Source organism: Ambystoma mexicanum, chromosome 5q (assembly GCF_040938575.1).
Source record: "Ambystoma mexicanum isolate Mex_15411 chromosome 5q, UKY_AmexF1_1, whole genome shotgun sequence".
NCBI classification, from domain to species: Eukaryota; Metazoa; Chordata; class Amphibia; order Caudata; family Ambystomatidae; genus Ambystoma; species Ambystoma mexicanum.
The window spans coordinates 360,056,045-360,077,189 of record NC_090933.1 but is presented as its reverse complement, the minus strand read 5'-3'; the positions used below and the strand labels follow the sequence as shown (position 1 = coordinate 360,077,189).

The following is a 21,145-nucleotide window of genomic DNA, read 5'->3' as shown; positions in this document are numbered from 1 at the left end:
CACTGGGCCTCATCACGAGTTTGGCGGTAACCCTTAAATCCGGCGGTAGTGCTGTTACTGCCAGATTTAAGGGTCCGCCAAATCAGGCAGCTCTGAGCTGGGGGGAAATCCGCCGAAAATTCGCGCTCATACCCCTGGCGGGAAATCCGCCGGCGGTATGAGCGCAAAATTTCCCCATTGAGCCCAATGGGGAATGGGGCATTCCTAAATGGGCTCAATGGTCCGTGATCCAGCGCTAATAGTGCCGGTGGGTTTGACGGTAGGGCAGATAGCGCCAGCGCTGTTAGTGCCGGCCTTACCGCCCAACTCGTGATGAGGCCCACTGTCTTTAGCTCATGGGAGCATGCAGATCTTTTGCTTGGAATCTTTGAAGTTAACGATGGCTGTTTGATGTCCATGTTAATGTCTTTGCCTTGATTCTCGGTTAAGAAAACTTGTTTTAAGGGCTTCAGGTGGGCTCTGTGGCGTGGAGATGACCATGGGGAACACTTATTTTCTACTTACACTGAAAGGGAAACCTACAGGTCTCTCTTCTCTTGAGGCGTGAGTACCATGCACATACTGCAAGATGGCAGACAATAAACCATGACAGCTTTTGGCAGGTTGGGATAACTCACAAATATTGACCGTGGCATGGGACACATTTTCTGTCATTTTTTAGCATATGCAGCACACTCCTGGGTGTTTAAATGCCTTAAAAGGTTATGAATTGGTTCTATAAATGACGCCTATACCTGCCCTTCACAAGTCGAAAAGGACACCGGACAGGGTCTGAGTCAAAGAACTGCCTCGTAGCCAATGCTGGGGGAAGTGTCCCACTATACTTTGGTCATCTGCTTTCAACAGATAGAGATGACCTAAAAGTCATCCTCGACAAAGTGGGATCAGGCAAAGTCTCGGTAGTATTAGCCTGGTTTCCTGAAAGTCTGTCACACGCCATGGTGCCGTGTTGCGGCTACCCTCGGTCCATAATAGCCAAAAGTACATATATGAACATGGGATTGTCTGACCAGCAAGGCCATACAACTGATCCACATATGTTAGGCCTAGCTTGCTTGTTTTTTCTGCCTTTATTGCAATGGCCTGATTGTTAACGAATCAGTTATGTTTTTTTACTTCGGCAAAAATGGACCACATTATTTTCTGTCTCCACCCTTTTGTAATGACCTTACAAATAAACATTTCTTTTTAAAACATTTTTTTTATTTACCTGCATATAATCATATTAGATTTTTACAGGGACGTTTTCAGCAAGAAAGAAAAGAAAAATCGTAGAGTAGAACAGCGTCTAATGTTCAAGACTGGAAATTAAAGAAAGCAAGGAAGAGAAGAGAAGAAAATCTTCTATTCGACTATGTTTTCAGGTGGAAGTTGCAAAGGGGATCAGACATGGTTTAGTCTTATCCATAGCGATGTTCAAAAGTTTTGCCGTCGCTATTGTCCATCTAGTTTGAGCTCCTGTAATGAGACGGTTCCACCATATTTCTTCGTTGCTGACAAAAGAGTTTAGAAGCAGAGGGCTGAAAAAAGCTTTCCTTTCCTGGTTCAATGCAGGGCAACTCATCAGAAGATGTCTAATCGTTTCTGTCTTTTGTGGGTCTTTGCAAAGTCTGCACGTCTTTTCATCACTGGCTGTCCTTAATGCTAAAATTTCCTGAGTAGGAAGCAGGTTGAGACGCGCTTTCATTAAAGTTTTCATTAGTGGTTTGCTCAGATATTTTGCACAGTATGACATAGGTTCCTTTAATTTGTTAAAAGTTATTGGCAGATGACTTAGTAGTTTATTTGAAACTACTTTCGCATTTGTGTCAATCCAATCTTGACATTCCATTTTTGTTTTCATTCTTAGTGGATTTTGCAGCAGCTCCTCTTCTGTGCAAGCAATCTCCCATAGTTTGTTCTTTTGGGCCATTTCTTTTTCATCCTATGATTTCTCACGATTGCTGGTTGAACATGTAAAAGAGTAAAAGAGGAGAGAAGGAGATGGGACAATGTCTTGCCAAGGTCTGGTGGAATATGTCCTGCAACGTGTATAGGTTTACCGGCGAATGATGTGCTGGAAGCACCCCATCTCAAATCTTCAAGAATTTAGTGGAGATAGTCATGCAGCCGGGGAACCCAATACCCATCTGTATTTTGCTTACAAACACCCCCATGGCTACTGGTCCACCCCCCTAAGATGCAAACCCGCTACAGACAGTGCATACCCTAAGAATACCAAAAAGAAGACAGCTGGCATGAGATCACAGAGATTCCCATGGGCAGAGGGCAAGTGTATGCTGTTACTTTAGACTTCAAAGGCACTTGTGCAACATTTGATTTTTATGTGTGGAACTCCAAAATATTGCCTTCTGATGAAAAAAATGATACTTTCTGCATTCTCCCTCCTATCAATATCCTTCAATTGTCAGAAGGAACGTTTACTAAAACAAATACAGCATGAACAAGGGAATGCTGGCCTGCACCTCACTGTTTCCTATCACCAAAAGGAGCACTCCAGAACTACATGGGACGCGGTAAACGTTCACAATTCCCAGCCACGTGAAGCCACCCATTGCATAGTTTGATCTCCCAAATATATCATGCTTTCATAAAAGCGCTTCACCCCAGATTCAACTCGCGCCCAATCACTGTATTGGTGGGCTTTCGCATTGCCCAATTTAATGGAACACAATTGGTCACCATCGGAAGGATGAAGGGTGGAGCTGATCCTGCCTTCATTGAAAGCTGCGACTCTGGGATGCAGATAATTCACTGAAGCCAGCGCCCCAACTCGCTAAACCATCCTAGCACACTGACAGTTTGTCGGTTGAGTCTTGAGAGGACGGGCAGGCTGTCAGATGTTCAACACCTCACTGGAATTCTTTTCACTAACTTTAATATTCAGTGACCATGGCCAAGCTGCAATGCGGTTGAGCGTCTGCGGCTGTGGTGCCGTGTATAGCCGGCATGTCTCTGGAAGTTTACAAGTAAGACTCTGGGCCTCATTACAAGGTTCGCAGAACTGGTTAACGGGCTCCGCTAATGGATGCAGACCCGTTGAACCCGTTCCGTGAAATTACGAGGTCCCCTCGTGGGACCCGGTAAAGACGCCTGGTAAAACCAGGCGTCGTTACCGGGTCTCGCGAGGGGAAGAGGGAGCTAACAACGGGCTGGTCGTGGGGCTCATGGGGGCTCAGATGGGAATGGGGAAGGTCCGGGCCCGGGTTCCCAGAGGGAGGAATTACTGGGCCCTCCGAACTCGGAATGGCCCGGTAATTCCTCATTCTGGGAACCCGGTAATGGAGCCCGGTTTGGCGGCAGCCATGGAGCTAACAGCTCCATGGCTGCCGCCAAACTCGTAATGAGGCCCTCTGTCTTTGCGGGCAGCCACAAATCCTAATATCAACACTACAATTATCTTTATATCAACTCAATGTCATCCCTTAGAGTTCATGGTCAAAGGTACACCACCAAGAATACCTGCATGGCACAAACTAAACTGTAGAGGCACTGCCACGAACAAACACACTTTTGACTACAAAGTCTCCATCAGAGGTGCCTATCTTTTGAAAAACGGGGCTGGTGCATTCTATCCCACCCACGCCAGACCCCTCTGCCATCTCCTTTTGTTGGCGTGCGTTCTTTACATAATTCCCATCTTCCTTGTATTCTCAGGAAAACAGCTGTGCATTCTCCATTTGGCCGCCCTGACCAGGAGGAGCTCCCCTTTGCCTTCAGTCAAGTCTGCCCACTGTCTGGGAATCATGTTTCATGCAAAGGTTTCTCTTCTGATGACAATATAGAGTCTTGTTTCAAGCAAAGCTTTCTGGAAATTGTCAAATTGTGCATCCACCAACTTCTCCTAAACATGAACTTGACTACATCCCTGACTTTGGCCCTCCAATCCTCCAGCAGAGAGCCATTGAGCTCTCCAGAAGAGACTTCTCAAAAGAGCTTTATTTCAGCTCCCCCTTTCTCCTAATGCCCTAGTTCCAGAAAATTCAAAGTAAGGCAGCAGAGGTTGCGTCTTCTAAATAAATCAAAACCCTTATAGTATTTCTCCAAACGATTTGCACAACTCTAGAGCCAGGCATCTACAAACTCAAACGAACATATATGTCCAAAAGGACGTAGAAGGTCTGAAAATCCCCCCTTTTTTGGTATCCACATATCCTACCAGGAGATCTCCAATCAAAGGCCCTGTAGATGGCTTAGACTCCCACTACCATGATCCCTTACCATTTACTATGGTGGCAAGAACTCAAGGGTGTTTCAGGCGGCAACATCTGCTAGGGCTCAGTTTGCAGACCACTGCACCAACGTCCTGAAAGCCCAAATTGTTCGGTTTCGGTTCCAATCCTTAAGAACCTCTCTCCTGCCCTCTGGTTGAGAGAGGCAAGCTATTACTGTTCGCCCGGTGACCGAAAACCCATCTTTCCAGCCTGTGTCTTCTGAACGGAAATCCAGGGATTCACAACTATTGCTCTACTTGATGCTGCAGCTTGGTCTTTTCCCCTTCTTTCATTTCCTGTTCTCCTTTACCCTTCCCCCCTTTCCTCAATGCATCACCCCACACAAGGGGGTATCAGCCATCACAGAATAGATTATCAAGGGTTTAAGTATATTCTTCCCCCTGGAGTTGGTCCGCACATTAGTTTGCATATTAATGTTCAAGCATGACTGATAAAGATTTCATAGGTTGGAAAGAGCAAAATTACACATTTTTACAGTCAAAATAATCCAAATTAACTGTTACCATACATGCTAAACGTTTATCACACAAAATAACAGCTTTTTGGCTGTGTTATGAAATCCTTGCCTATACGCGGTTACCTATCAAGTGTTAAACCTTTGTTCCCTTGCTGAGGGAGGTTTGCTCCCTTCACACACTGCTTGGCTTGCTTGTGCCTTCATTGTAATGCAATAATAATAACAGCACGTTTTATATAGTTCTTCACTCTGGATTCCTACTGCTTCTAAGCATTCAATAATAGCAGTTACTGTTGCCAAATGCAATGGTCTTTGATCTGTGAATCACGGAACGGTGAAGGACTGAGTTGGCACTGCCAAGATTCGTACTTGTAACTGCAGGCTGGCCCGATGTCTGAGATGAGCACCCGTGCCCTATCCACTCGGCTAGTCACCCTTTCAATTGGATTGGACACAGAGAAGCTTCACAACGTTTCAAGATGGAACCGCCCTTGTGAAAGGGACCTTGTTTTAGTGACAATCTGTAACACGTTGCAAAAGATTTCAAACTAAGACCATCGGCCTCTGACCGATCAGGTGAACTAGCTTAGAAGTCAAACAGTTTGTCAGATCAGGAGGTGCTTAGCGGCTGTGCAAAGGTGGGGGGGCTAGTTCCCGCTGGACATCATTTTAGAGGTCAGACTGGTTTAGTTAGTGGGAGCTCTGCCGTGGCGGGAAGCACAAGGGTTTTAAGTTTATAGAAGATTTATTTGACTATGCAGATACAGGGCATGGTTCCTTCCCAAGCCAAGATGGACAGCAGGTTTCTGAGGATTGTCAGGACTGGAACTTCCCTGGCAGACATTCTACAACTGCCTTTTATCCCTTGATGTTCTGTGCAGCAGGCCCTGTTGACCTAGGACTCAACCTGAGGGGACCCACATCTGGAAAGAAGAAGGCTTGGAACAGTCTTGAACAGTGGTCAAGCCATACTGAAAACCCTCCAGAATAAAGCCATGTAAGTGCAGTGATTTTGAAAAAGATTTCTCACTTCGAGTTGAAAAGCACTCATTTGGGAGGCCAACACAAGAGACTTACTGGTGACTGTGAACAGCACTGTGAACAGCATCTCAGTGCGGCGCCCATACTGAGATCACACGAGCTGGATCAGCATCACCACTGGGTTCCTTCACTGAGCGTATGCAATCAAGTTAGCTTCTCCATGCAGCACCAATGTTGTAGGGACAGATAGGTAACCTAGCACGCATGTACATTAGTTTATAAGGCATAAGAAGTTAGCAAGAGAGACTCAGCTATCCAGATGTCGAAGTTAGCTCTTGAGACAGGATAAGAATCTCGTCATGAGGTTGCAAGGAGGTCCCGGGGAAAAAGCTGAGCACCAGGAGTTCACACTGAATAGGGCGTTAGAGGGAACTACAGACCTGCTTGGCTATCTCCTCCCAGCTTTCCATGAAGGGGGTACAGAGGTACAGCTAATTAACAGAATAGGGAAGTGGGGTGATGGAGTTACAGCTTGGCAAGTATGAAGTCATCTCACAGTACGACACAGCCAACAGATTCTGAACAATAAAACTTTATTTACGTAAAAGTCAGGATGGAAAAAAGGCCTATCTTGCCCTATACTATGGTGGGATTTCCCTACGAAACCAAAACTAAGGAAAGTCAATGTTCAAGAGTTAAATTTAAGAATCTGTCGGTGTCCAAATCCTATCCTTGCCCTCACAACTAATCTATACAATATGTAGGGATGCTAGCAACAAACAAAACAGTGTTCAACATAAAGTTCGGAGCTCTGGCCACCTCACAGCTTTCTTTCAGGACACTTCCCCAAGTATAAAGCAATTCCAACAAAAGTCTCAGGATTGCCTTAAATTCAGGATGATATAGAATTAAGCAGTACACCGGGTTCCCTTCCCCAAGTTTCAAAACACAGTTGAAAAGGAAACACTAAATGTCTTGAGATTCCGTCCTCAAGTCAATAAATTGTTCAAACCTCAGGGTTCCCTTCTGCAAGATTCACTTTCAATGATATATTGATATAATGGTGTTTCCCAGTTTCCTTGAAGTTTTGCTCCCCACTTGCGCTCTTTGCATATGGTTAGTCTTTATACAAAAAGCATCTCGGCTGAAAACTGTAGTTCATTTTGATTCATTTGTTAAAGTTCCTCTCCAAAGTTCCATTCACTTTGGAGTCCAATATACAGTGGGTTCACTTGACTTCTGTAAGATTCTATTCACTTTAAGGTTCAATCTGTATTGGTTTCTGTGGTTCAAAGTCTAATCGCAGACAGTGGGTTTATTTGAATTTTAAAGCTTCATTTCTTTATAATCTTCGTAAATAACAGTTTTCTTTCAGTGCGGTATTCAGTACATTTGAAGGTATATTTGTTAAGCTTTGCGTTCAGTTCGGAATTCAAAAATTGTCAAAGGTTTCCCTTTAAATCACTTTATTGTTTATTTAGTTGTAATATGCCTTTGTAGTTTTGCCCTTAAACATGCCCAGCACTCAGAGACTTTTGAAAAAGTGATTTCATGTACACGCGACCACTGCGTAAGAAAGTATTCAATTGTTCAATGGTTAATAAGTTCCGTTGCTTGCTTGTTCACAAGGATTTGGATTGGAGTCCTTTGAAAACGTGTCTCATCATTCACGCTCCCACTACGGTAAGAAATAAAGTTGAGCATAAGATCAAATACTCACATACCGGGTTTCTGCTTTCATAGAAACTCACTGGTTGCTTTGTTGCGAGTTCCCTCAACGCAGATCTCTCAGCCTTTTGTTCTCCACCTCAGGGTTCCACCTCCTACCCCTTAGGCACTCCAGGGTTGGCTTCTGTTTCCAGGAGAACAAGCACTTTGAACACCCAGGCAGCCTCCCTGCACAGCTCTCCTTTCACTGTTCCCTTGATTCCACAGAGCTCCAGCTGCCTAGACACTATCTTCTCAACCGTTGGTGTGCTCCACACAAACAGCTCCACACTGCTTCTTTTGGCCTCTCTACTGCTGCTCCACACGTACCGCCACTGCTTCTTGCTTTGACACTATCTGATTGGGTGTTTTATACACATGCAGCTCTTTAACAGGCTACAGGTGTGAATGTACAATTAGCCCTGCCTGACCATCATTAAAGGGACAGGCCTGACCTCTACTACTCCCAGCAAGTCTCTTCTTCGTCCCAGTACCAGAGCAGTCTTCACTACTCTCGGGTTGCCTCTTCTTCGTCCCAGTATTGTTAGTAGTTATATAGGAGGAGGTCAAGGGAGCTCACTCATAATAACCCAACAAGTCAGGGGAAGGGTTGGATTGGTCATTCGTAGGAAAAGGGGACTACCATTTCTCTCCCATGGTCATCCCACTCCCGGTCCCCACAGAACCTCCTCCTAGGTGATCCTCCCTCGCTTGTCCAACCCCAAGATCAGGATCCAAAAGCGATGGCCTTTCCCTGGCCACCTGCGTAGAGTACCCATGAGGAATAGGAGTGAAAATAACCTCAGGTTTCTCACAGAAGACAGTTCAGAGATGAAGCAGGTTTACCAAAGGCTTGCACTTTTTCCCTTTCTACAGATCTCAGTTTGAGTTGAAGGAGATGAGTGTCAGGGTCTGAAACTCACACAGAGGCTGCCCACAAACCCCACAGGCCCCTCCTTGGCTGTCCCATCTGCAGCTGTTCTACATACAGCTGCATACATGTACGACCCGGCGCCACGCAGAGGACATTGATCAAATAATAAAGACAAAAACTCCCTCTCTTCTCTCTTATTTCGTTTCTTCTTCCTTTACTGTAGATCTTGAGGGAGAAAAACAAAGAATTGGAAAATAATCGCATCATTATAGTAATGGTCAGTAAATGCTAACCACCATGTTTAACAAGTGCCTTATTGCCATTACTGTGCGAGCCCTATGTCCTAAATGCGCATATCCACAACCCTGAAGCCATACCGCCTAGTGCCTAGGAGAGCGCACTACCACAGTTCTCACCTCTGAAGTGTTTTCCTTTTGGCATATTGATGCGTGTTTTAGGCTGATGCTTGCCTAGGTACGGCAGCTTTAGCAGCCAGAAGTTGTCATATAGTAAGCGGACTCGCCTGCCTAGAGCCGTGTGTGAACTGTAGAAATAGCTTGCACAGCAGTATCCAAGATGTATAATTTATTTATTTTTATTTGTAATGTGCTGGGACAAAGCCATCAGGCATAGAAGCGCAGACGAGACATACAACAGGAAACAATGCATGGAATTGACATCAGGAGCTAGACTTCAGCAGAGAATTCATGGGAGATCAGTTCATTCGAACAAAAGGGCCTTAAGTCTACATTTGAATGACACTCGTGAGGAGCAAGTACTCAAATCAGGCGGTAGAGCATTCCAGAGGCAGGAAGCTGTCAATGGAAAGCGCCCTTCCAATACAAGTGAAAGTTTAGCCTTTGGGACCTTAAGAAGGCTACAATTGTTGGACCTTAACGTACATCTAAATGGGAGCCATCCCAGTTGGGAGGAGAGATAAACAGGACTGTTCCCAAAGAGACATGTATGCGCAATACAAATGGTACAGAACATGATTAGTTGGCCAATCGGGAGCCAATGCAGGGACTTTCTAGCCCAAGATACATGATCAAATGTATGCAGTCCACAGACCACATGGACTGCATTGTTTTGAACCACCTGGAGATGATTAAGTTCTCCCTGACCCAGGCCGTGCAGTAGACTTGAGCAATAGTGTAGCCGTGACCAAATGATGGCATGAGTCACCGTAGCGCAGCTGCTTGGGTTAAGAAAAGGGTGAATTAGAGCTACAAGCTTCGGGTAGTATGAAGAGCATGAGACTAAATGGCTATCATACGCATCTCCTGATCTAGAATGACGCCCAAGGTCTTGACTCTAGGTAGTGATTTGCGTGAGCATTCAGCCACTTTGAAGGATTGCTATAGAGGACTTGAATTGAGAAGCCTGTTTGTTGTGCCCACAATCATGATATCAGTTTTTGAATTATTAAGCGCTAGCCCATTGAACAGCACCCACCTATGTATATGGTTATAGGTGGTATTGATTATCCTGGAGTCTTTTGCATAGTCACCTGTGAGAGGAATAAGACACTGGTTGTAGTGTGCATAGTTTGCGTAAATAACTCCTTTTGAGTCCACCATTTAAAACAGAGGCAGAGTGGAAATGGCACACCACAGGGCAGCACAAAGCCTTCTGTAGTCACCTCCTCACTATACACTTTGGCTGTACGATCGGACAGGAAGGACAGTACCCAACTCGAGGCTTCAAGTGAGAAAGCAGCAGATTCTTGTAGCCTGTTTACTAATGTGGCATGATCAACTAGATCAAATGCCGCTGTCAAGTCCAGAAGCATCAGAAGGGTGGTCTGTCCTTTATCAAGATGTTGAAAGAAGGTTGTTTTCAGGTCTAGTGAGGTGGATTCCATGCTATGATGACTTCTGAACCCTGACTGTTTTGGGACTAGGATGTTACAATGGGCTAATAAGTCCTGGATTTGTTGTTGAGCAATTTTATCCAATATTTTTTAGCAAAAAAGGTGTGTTGGTTATGGGGCGATAGTTGCCAGTCACCATAGGATCCAGAGATGTTTTTATTTAGCAAAGGGTCAATCCAAGCATGTTTAATGGACGTGGGAACATAACTTTCTTTGAAAGATAGACTGACAAATTTGGTCATCGTTGGGGAGAGATATTGGGGAGAGAAGACTAGCACAGGATTTGACGATCGCCGCTGGGATGATGGCACCATTGCAATTGGTCGGTTTCAGTTTTTCCAGTGTTTCTAAGACTACTGCATCATTCAATTAAGTAGAAACAAATCGAGATGGATGCACAGTTTGTTTTTATGAGCTACATGCAGGACTATTAGTTTTTATGAGCTACATGCAGGACTATTATCAGACATGTAAGTCAGATTGGCAGCAATGTCAGTATTGATATTCTCAACTTTGAGACACATATTTGTGTATGCTCAGACACCACTGTGCATCTTTCTTGAGCAAAGAGAAGGATGGATATGGATCCTTTAATCATCTCAGGATCTTAAATAGCTCCCACGAGTTAGAGGAAGCCCCATTAATCCTTTTCTCATAAAACAATTTCTTTGCTTCACAGATGGCCTATTTATGAATTCTAACTGCTGCTGTATATCTGTCTTCAGAAGTAAGAGATTTTTGCCATCTTTTAAACGCTTTATCATTCACAGATTTTAATTGATAGATGTCAGCAGAATACCATGGTTTAGACGGCTGAGTTTTTACCAGCCTTTGTTTTAGTGGTGTCAGGCTGTAAACTGCCAATAGCATCAGATCTTCATAGGCTACTGCAAGTTAGTTTAGATGCAGTGTCCAAGCAAAAATAAATGTCTACGACTGGAGTGAAGAAAGGGCGCAATGAGCATAGGGTCAGTTTGCGCAAATTACGTCACAGGGGCTTCACTGGTGCACTTCTCTCTCTTTCAGGAGACATTATCTTGGGCAACTGAAAGAGAATGAACGGGCCACTGAAATGTCTGCCACCAATATATGATGATTTCAAGACATGTTGCAAAAAGTTCAACCCCTCCAAGGTTGATTGTGAAGATTTGGCTAAGGGGGTCATCAGGATCATTAAACCCCAAATTCAGATATCTGAGTACAAGCACTTTCGATTGAGATATCAGTGATGCGAAATCCAATCACTCAATTGGATTAAAATATCCAGTATGCTAAGGGGGGGACAATATATCAAAAACATATTTAACTGTAGTATTGGGATCAGTCAGCATCCTTGCATGCAAGGTCCCGTAACCTACAATACCTACAGTGTTAATTTGGCGGATATTTAGAGACTGGCAAAAGATGAGCGCTACACCACCTCCCTTCCCTGAAGGCCTGTCTGCTCTTAAGATTGTATAATTTTGGAGGAGGGCCAATGTCAAGGCAGGTCCCGCTGCTTTATAAAGCCACAATTCTGTTATGGTGCAGATGTCAATATCATGCTAAATCAGGAAGTCAGCGACTTCAGTCAAGTGTTTTAATGGGGATCTAGTATTGAGTAGTAAATATTTAAGCGCTTTTGCAGATTTTTCTATCTCCTGTCCTTCTCTCTGCACTCATGGTGGTGTTCGACTGAAAAACTCTGGAATGATCTAAAGCTGAATTACTAAGATTCTCTGCTGAAATGGGCTAATGCCACTAACAATGGTACTGGTGATCTGCTGGACTGGAAAGGCCCTGGTGGATAAACATGCTGACTTTGAACCATTAGTACCACCATAAACCTGATATGCATGGGTTCTTATTGATGTACAGAACCTCGAAAGAAGAGGAACCATGTGTGATTCTGTTTTTGTCAAAACAGGCAGGATTTCCTTGAGGTCAGGATGTTGTTAAGCACTGGTAGCAGATAGGGGCTTATCAGTGCTGATCGTCTCACAAATACCCGTGGGTAAGGTCTCAGATATGAGCCCAGAGAAGGCTCAGAAGCCCAGTAGCCCAGCAAGCCAGACCGTTAATCAGTGAAATAGATGCAGACCCTAAAGGATGGACTGTAGTAACATCCATAATCGGTGTCAGCCCGAGTTGTAGATATTTGTCTAGAATTTGTTTTCTTTTAGCAGCATTCATAGCTACTAACAGTACCAAAGCGTACAGGAAACAGCCAATATCACAGAGTATTACCTTTGAGGAAGAAGATGTATGCCCCAGGAACCCAGATGCAAACCAGTGACAACTGGCCTCTTCAAACGTGCCAGCGCTAACGCGCCACCAACGTCCTGAAGAGCCGCTCAGCAGCTGGGAGATGTAACTCCCAGTAACTACAAACTTAGAGCAAAGCTTTACTGTCACCCAAAATAGAGCGACCTAGAGGCTGACAGTTTTTACAAACAAAGGTTTTTAAATCATTCACAAAACACACGTCCAGCAACCATGCACACAAATGGTCGAAGGGGCTGAAAAAGCAGTTTATATTAATTCCTTCTGAATAGTTATTGCCTGACCTCTACTAGCCCCAGGGGACCTGACAGCCAGACTGTGCTGTTTTTCCCATTTGTTCCACTTCTCCTTTCCCTACTGTGGTCTCTTGGACACAGCTGATCTAGAAAAGGGCTGGAAGCTGGACACGCAGGGGGCATCTGAAGGGTTCCGCAGCCTGCAGACTTTTAGCAGTGGGATCTGACACGGAAATGCAAGGCCCCCATGTCCCCTGTCATGTCTAGGACCTTCGCATTACACAGCATTTAAGGCAAGGGGGGGCACTTATCAGCAGCTCTTTGCAACTGCCTATTAACTGGCAACTGCCTGTTTATGTTTATGTGTTTGCTTCTTTCACGCCGAAAGCCTGCGGGCATCAGGGTGCGGAGAATTAGAAAGAAAAAATTCAACTAATTTATCTAAGTCAAACAAAGGACAAGATTTAATTATTGCCATATTGGCCTAGATTAATGAAACAAGCTGGTTTTCAACTGCTTTCTAAAACTCTGATAATTCTCCTCTAGAGGTAAAGTCATTGGTAATTTATTCCAATATTGGGCTGCCTTGACCGGGAAAGACCTACCTCTGCCTTGTACTCAGTTTACATGCAGTATATTCAGAGAACCCCTATCTGCTGATCTTAGACACCTCAGAGGAATGTAAAATGAGAATTGCGTTTTGGAATAGCTCGGGGCTTCTCTGTATAGACACCTGTGGATTATTGTCATGGCCTTGAAGATGATTCTGTCTTCCACTCTGAGCCAGTGTAACGCTCTTCTCCCTGTTGAAATATGGTCTCTTCTTTTGATGCCCTTAACTATGCGTGCAGCGTCATTCTCCATTGCTTGACATTTTTCCACCTCTCTCTTGGTGGCTCCCAGTAAGAGAGCATTTACTGGCGATCAAAAGAGGCGTTGCTACGCCACCCAACCGCCCTACGGTATCACCTTTGCTGTGTAGAAACCCAACTGTCTGCCTGGCTTGTTTACCAAAAACCCTGCTATTGGGCTCTGTCAAGGTGTGGGTGGACAGTGGATGGGACTGGGGCACAGAGATATTTCTGATATGGTAGATGAACTTAATTCCATTCTCAACGAGGCACTTCCCGGGGGCCTGATCTCCACGCTCAGCAAAAAGTACTATTCTTACGATGGAGAGGAGCCATAAGCACAAGATGGTCCACTTAGTAAACAGTCAAAAATGTGACAACAAAAGCATTGGGGGACATTTTATATTGAGTGGAGTCAGAGTGGAAAACCAAGGTGTAAAAGCAAGGCAAAATGCGTTTATGCCTTGGATTGATATGGATATGATAATGATATGCTATGGCATTTGTAACGCGCCTATACACAAGTGTTTCAAGGCGCGACGAGGCAAGGGAGGGGAGACAGAGACAACAATCCTACTAGGCTAGGTGACATTTAGATCGCCCAAAATAAAGACAATAAATAAGAGTGCGGCCAGCTGGAGGCAAGTGCAAGGGAAGTGCAGATATCGGATGTCAAGTGCTAGTAGGGGCTGTAGGGATACAGAAATAGTCCCTGAGCGCAAGGGTTGCCAGGGGGGCAGGGCAGATGTGCAACTGGTGGGGGAGTGGACCTGGGCCTAAGATCAGAGGGTAGCCAAGTAACCAGTGCAGGTAAGGATTCGGACAGGAGATCAGCAGGGGAGAGGAGGAGAGAAAGCAGGAGCAAAGTGGTAGGTCTTGAGGTGCTTTCGGAACGGGAGATGGTTCTCCTCAAGTTTCAAAGAAGCAGGTAGGCTGTTCCAGAGGGAGGCCCCATAAGAAGAAAGAGATCTACCACCAACTCGCTGCTTGGAGAAGCGACTAACCCTGAGCAAGTTGGAGGCGGATGAGCGAAGAGTCCGAGAAGGAAGATGTTTAGGAAGAGAGATTTGAAGATATTGTGGCCCCAAACCCCAGAAGGCCTTGTGGACAATGCAGACAATTTTTAACTTAATCCTCACAGCCACTGAGATTTCAGTCCTGGAGAGATTCGATCCCTGGGCTTGAGGCTAAGGACAAGTCTCGCAGTCCTGTTTTGGATGAGTTGCAGAGGGCAGAGAGTAGAGGCAGGCAGATTTAGAAAGAGGCTATTGCAGTAGTCCAGCCTAGAGAGAACCAGAGCTCTGGAGACAGTGAGCATCTGAGGAAAGGAGAGGAAAGGAAGAATACCTCTGAGGAAGTGCAGCTGGTAGTGTGACTTCTTAGAGACGTCAGAGATGTGAGGAGAGAAGGAAAGTGTGGAGTAGAAGATGACACTGAGGTTTTAGCCTCACAGGTAGGAGCAGGAAGAGGGCCAAGAGAGGCCGGCCAAAGAGCGACAGGAAAAGAGGGAGCAGGTGTGCCGATGAGGAGAATCTCTGTCTTAATGGCATTAAGGCAGAGATCATTGGCAGCACACCACCCCTGTATGGCCGACAGACAGTGAGAGATGAAAGAAAGAGAGGAGGTGGATAAAAGGAGATGAGTGTTATACGCATAGCACTGAAAGTTGGGCAATGCGGTGGGCACGAAACGCCAGGTATTGGTTGAACAGCTAGGGAGAGATGTTAAACCCCGAGGGAACAACACAGGTAGATATAGAGATAGAGGAGTGGAAGGACCCAAGTTGCACCTGGGAGGGTGGATCAGAGAGGAGGAAGGTCAGCCAAGCCAGGGCCTGATCGGTGATACCCAGGTTATCACGGAGATGGTTGAGCAGGATGGCATGGTGACCGTGTCAAAGGCAGAAGAGAGATCAAGTAAGATGAGGACACTGGGGGTGTTGGAATCGAGTTTGGAGAGCAGGCCTTCACAGATGTTCAGGAGAGCAGTTTCAGTGCTTATGGCAGCTCTGAAGCCAGACTGATGGTCATGGAGACAACCAACAGATTCAGAGTGAAGATTAAGCTGGGAGATGGCCAGCTTTTCCAAGAGTTTGACCAGGAAAGGAGTGATGGAGATTGGACGATAGTTAGCAGGGCAGGAAGGGTTTCTTAAGAAGAGGGTGCACATGGGAGTGCTTCATGGGGGAGGGGAAGACTCCAGTGGCAAAGGTATGGTTGCAGAAATCGGCCAGAGCAGGATCCAGGGTGTCAATGTGGTCCTTGATGGTTTTGGAGGAACAGGGGTGAACCTGTTTTGACGAGACTTTCATAGATCAGTCTTGTCTGGAAACCTTGCCTGAGGAGAACAGGGGAAAGGCAGAGAAGGGGGAGGAGAGGTGGCCAAAGAAGGTCCAGAGGAAGAGCAGGGGGTAGAGGGAGTAGGAGGAGAAGAAGAAAGAGATGACAGGATGTCCTGAGTTTTAGAGATTAAATGAGAAGCCAGGGCCGTAAAGAGGGTCTGGGAGGGTACAGGAGAGGTAGAGACTGCAGGGACACCAGGGAACCTTTTTAATCAATTTGAAGGGAGATAAGGACAACAGCGCGGAATTAATGTTTCTGGTCTGCTCTCCTGCTCCATCTTCAAAGTGATCAACATTAGGTGCCAAATGCATGGATTCTGGATCCATTCATGAATCGATCAACGTGTGGAATCTGCCTCCACTTGCTAAAATGAGGCATAATCCATAGGAATCCATGATAAAGGCCACCTGTAAAACATTATTTGCAGGATACATTTACAATATTTACAAAACATAGCCTAAAACCAAAAAGTGAAGCACGTTTAACCGCTGTTTTGGCCCAATGACCCACAACGGACAATGTACCGGGCACAGTGGCCAGTGGATATGTACGTAAGGCTTGGCCAGTGGACCAGGGACCCACCCTCTCCAAAAAAAGGCTTGGAAAAATACAAAGTCCTGCTTCCCCATAAAGTATTGTGATTACATCGAAGCACTTGCAAAATTCACCAGTGATCCTGCACATATGCGTCTCTGCTACAAATGGCATTACCCGACTCACCTGCACAGGCACACACGAAGATGGACTCTAAGGTGGCGGATCGGCTTTTTAAAGCTGCAGTCCACATGCTCCTAGAGAATCGAATTCCCAATCAAATACAGGTGCTCTCAATGCAGAAATCAAGAACAACCAAGCTCAGTGGTCCCAATCATTACCATGCACCAGTGCAAATACCAAAACCTGATTGCCAAAATGGCAGAGGGCACACGGAGTAGGATAATTCCAGCAAGCATAGTGTTGTAGGTTCCTAGAGACAAGGGAATGTGGCTGGAGTTGGAAGCTATTTACGGGTTTTACAAGGAGGCAGTGTGAGGAGTTTGGACAGACCACGAGAGGAGGAGGCTGGTGGGGACGGAGGGAGAGGAGTTATCCAAAAAGGTAGGTTGAAGAGAGTAGTGATGGTCATAAGGAGGAGGTTGAACGTCATCAGGAGGAGGCTAGAAGTCATACTGCGGAAGGTGGAAATCCTCAGTAGGAGGTTTGGTTTGAAGATCAGGAGAGGATTGGAGGAGAAGAACAGGACGAGAGGTCCGAGTAGAACATTAGGAAAAGGTTGGATTAGAACAGCAGGACAAGGAAAGAGCAGATTATCAGAAAAAGGTTCAAGGTGAACAGCAGAAGAGGTTGGAGGGAGGAGTCATAAGGTTAGTGAGGTGGTAGCTAGCAAGCACAGAAAGGAAGAAGAAGGCACACTTTAGGGCACACTTCGCTCTGGCCCATAACTTGGACTGCCGGCCTTTACCATCCGTTTCAGCCCTGGGAACGGGTGCATAATGTCACAAAACAACCTGCAGCCCTGCGCTCCCACCACTGTCCTCCTGCAAGCAGATCTCATTTCACTAGCTCATATTGCCACTGTCAATCCCTCTCTCTTTTTCTCTCAAATCAACACAGGTGCAACAAAATAAGCATCTGCGAGTTGGCAGATGAATGGGACAGGGCAATCTGGAAGGAACAGAATCCCTGGTCATGGGGAAAAGAACACACAAATCACCTCATTGTTCCAGGCACTTACCTGATTAAAGGGATGTGCAAGCCTCCTGACAGGGTGGGTCATAGTATGACATGCTAGAGGGAAATTGATAATATAGCGAGTAGAGGAGAAAAAGAAGAGTCAGAGAAGCAGCACGGGTTAAATAATAATGGGGAAAGAGAAAAGGAGGTCGATTGGACCGTACCAAAGACAGATTTGGTGCCAGGGTGGTGGGGGATCGTGAGGGGGAACCGCTATAAATGATTCAACAGCAGTCGTGGCTGGTGTTTTTTTTCATTGGCGGTGCGCTGAAATTTCCCCTGAATTAGACTGCTTGACCAAGCTTAGTGAGGGAGTGCAAAGAAACATGTGTGGTTTCAGCAAGTTCCAAATGAGAAATTATTTTAAATATAGGGATGAAATGGTGCATTGTACAACACGATGAAAAGCCATACAATTTGGAACCAGTTCTGAAGGGTAGCACTTCAGCACCATGTCACCAACAGTACGCAGGAACATTAAGCTATATTTTCAAAATGTCTGTTCCAAATGTGGCAGGGTCTGGGACTGTCAAGGGGGAGCAAGGACGACTCCCAATCTGCGATAGGGTGGCTACCAGAGAATAAGCCAGAGTCAGCCCTGTCCCTGAGACAGGGTTTGGGAGTTGGAGGGCCCAGTGCCTGAAACCCCCTCATATGCCGTGAACATGTGAGCACCACCCTCTGTCACACAATGCCTCTGAATACTGTTTCTGGCCAAAGTTCTCGTTTGTCTTTTTAAGGTCATCAGTTCCCAAAATGCACCCGGGCACAACCAGAAACCTAGACGGGAACCAGCAAAATGGAATAACCAATGAATGGAATGGACTTGGACCGAGACACCCAATACCTGACCTACCACACCCAGATGAACCCCAGGTGAATGGTGAGTCAATAGAAAACTAACTGTGGAAGGACACAGAACACCAGTCAAACAAAAGTTGATAAAATAAATAAGAAACAAATGGAAATGCTACCATAAGAGAAACAAAGGGAGGGATCATGAACCGGGAATGGGGTGCATCTGAGAAGAACTTCCCTGACTAAAGAAAACAAAGAAGTGGGAGCAGGATATAAAATAAATGACACCTTCACTATACTCTGGTCCGTACTTGAAAACCTCTGGGAGCTGCTATAACCCCAGTGTTTCCTCCGTGATCTTCAGCTCCAGAAGCTCTCAAGGTTACCTCTGTGGACTGATCACCCCGAAGGTAAAGGGGAAGTGGATAAAATTAAAAAGGCAGAGGCTCAGATTCTTCTGTCTTGAAGTTAGCTCTCCTTCTCATTACTTAAAACTATATTTTCCCATTATTTTTTTAGATGCTTTCAGATTGTTGTTGTGCTCACTGCCGCACAGTTCCCAGCAAACAGAACTCTCCTTAAACCTGCCTGCGATTCTCTAAACGCACCGACAGCAGATGATCGTTCTGAAAACTTGCTGCTCTTCTTCTGCGTAAGGGACTCCAACCAACGTCGCGTGTTGGCTGACGTGCCTCCACAAACCACCACTGCAAGGTCAGGCACGCATGGCAGCTGCTTTCTGAAAACACATAGATATCATTTTCGCTTCACACTGCTGCCTTGTTCAGCGCTCCTAGCAAGCTGTGCTTGCCTCCATGAGAAGACTATTTTTACAAGTTATTGTGAAGTTAAAATCAACTCTGCTACGTTGACCTGACAAAACCTATTATCCGAATGTGAACTACAGAAATGAAATAAGAACAAAAACAAATTACTTATTTTAGCGATTTCTTCTAAAATTCCTTTTTACTATTGCACTTATCTATTTACAGGCCTAAAAAACATTTATCTAAAAAACAATGCCATGTTTTACCCAGAATTGTTTAGTTACGCAGCACCCATGGGGCAACGCGCTCGCCTTGGAAACAAGATGACACCCAGCAACACAGATTCGATCCCCGGGTCTGTGCTTAGAAACCTCTGGGTATTACACGCGTTATAAATAACCAATTACAATTACAGTTCACCCCATGGACATAGATGATGGACCAATCCCAGGACACAAGGGAATTAATTGTTTTAGATAAGGTGGTAACAACAGACTGGAAGGCCTTATAAATGGCTTTTGACGTTGCAGGGATTTTTCGTGTGCGCATAAAGGTGTCCATTTTATTTATTTATTTATTTTAATATTTATAATGTGCCACATGCCCATGGGCCTCAGAACACACATAAAAGACAAACAAGGGGTCAAGGGGCATCAGTAGGGTCAGTGATCAGGAGGAGTAGGTGGGTAGGTACCGAATTTAACCTGGGTTGAGGTTGAACAGGTAGGTTTTAATTTGCTTCTTGAATAGTGCAAGAGTGTTAGCAAATTGTATAAGCCTGAGAAGTGAGTTCCAATGTAGATGAGCTGTCAGGCTTTCTCAAATCTGATGTTGTCCCCGGAAGCTGCTGAACCCCCGCAGCCCCCTTTGGATGCTAACCTCTTAACTGGTATCAAACAGTTCAGTTGAGAGCACCCCCAAGGGAAAGGGGGAAAATGGGACAAAATAATAAACTTCAGGTTTTGCTCAGCTTCTTTATCTGTCAACCTGTTGGTGAAAATAACAACAAATTCACTTTAGTCACTAACCTTTGAATTCCTTGGCTCTGACTTCTCGTTATAATATTAAGTAAATAAACACGCCACCATACCTGATTATCCTCTGTGAATAACTTAGAGGACGTGTGTGTGAATTCAAATGAAGAAAACAGAAAAATAGAGTCTCAGATGCTCTTACTAATTTCTTCAATTCGGTTGTGAAAAAGCTGCTAATCTCTCTCAGTTTAATGAGTTAATCTTCAAGCAGTTCCAATGTCATTTACCCAAACAACCCGCTGGAAATATTATACATGTAGTTTGTATTGATGATTTCTAGCTGCTTCAATACCAATTCCAAAAATGACACTCTGGCTATTCAAGTTAAAATGGTTTGTTTCCTGAATATATAAAAGTGTTCATTAATTGGATCTTTTGCTGGCAAAGATGATCGCTCATAAAAGAAGCGTTCTTTTAACCAGAATATGCGCATGCGTGAAGATATTATTTACTCCTTCTAAAATGGAAGCGCACAAAAACAAGGAAATGAGTTCAAAACTGAAACTGGCATGGGCGCATGCGTAAATGAATAGTATTCCACTCTTCTTAATATGAAGTGTTCAAACAGGAAGGAGAAAGTCCTCAGTTCCGGACACTAATCCTTGAAGAGGCAGCCCAGTGATGATCACGCGCCAGGTTAGAATGTTAGTAAATTAAACATAACGCTTCAGAGTCGCATGGCTACCACACTGTCACTTGCGCAGACAGTGTAAGATTTCTAACGCTAGTCCGACGCTAATAAAAGCACTGTTACCAAAAAGGGTACAATACTCAATATTTTATACGGCCGAAAAAACACACGACGCTAAAATGATAAACAGACCTCCACACTCCAACTAGCCAATTGCAAAAAATGTGACGCAGTTCAGTAAATTTAAATACAGTTCTAGAAGTTCAAAAATAGATTCATGAAAGAACGAAATGAACTACTATTTTAACAAAAACTAATAAAAACAGGAACAAGTTAATTAATGGAATTAATATTTAACTCCTG

At 44.9% G+C, this 21,145-nt stretch overlaps 1 protein-coding gene across 2 annotated transcripts in view; it reads right to left on the bottom strand.

Moving 5' to 3' along the window:
• Positions 1-21,145, bottom strand: part of MYOM1 (myomesin 1) — a 526,093-nt gene that overhangs the window by 328,448 nt on the left and 176,500 nt on the right. The gene's annotated exons all lie outside the window — the stretch shown is intronic.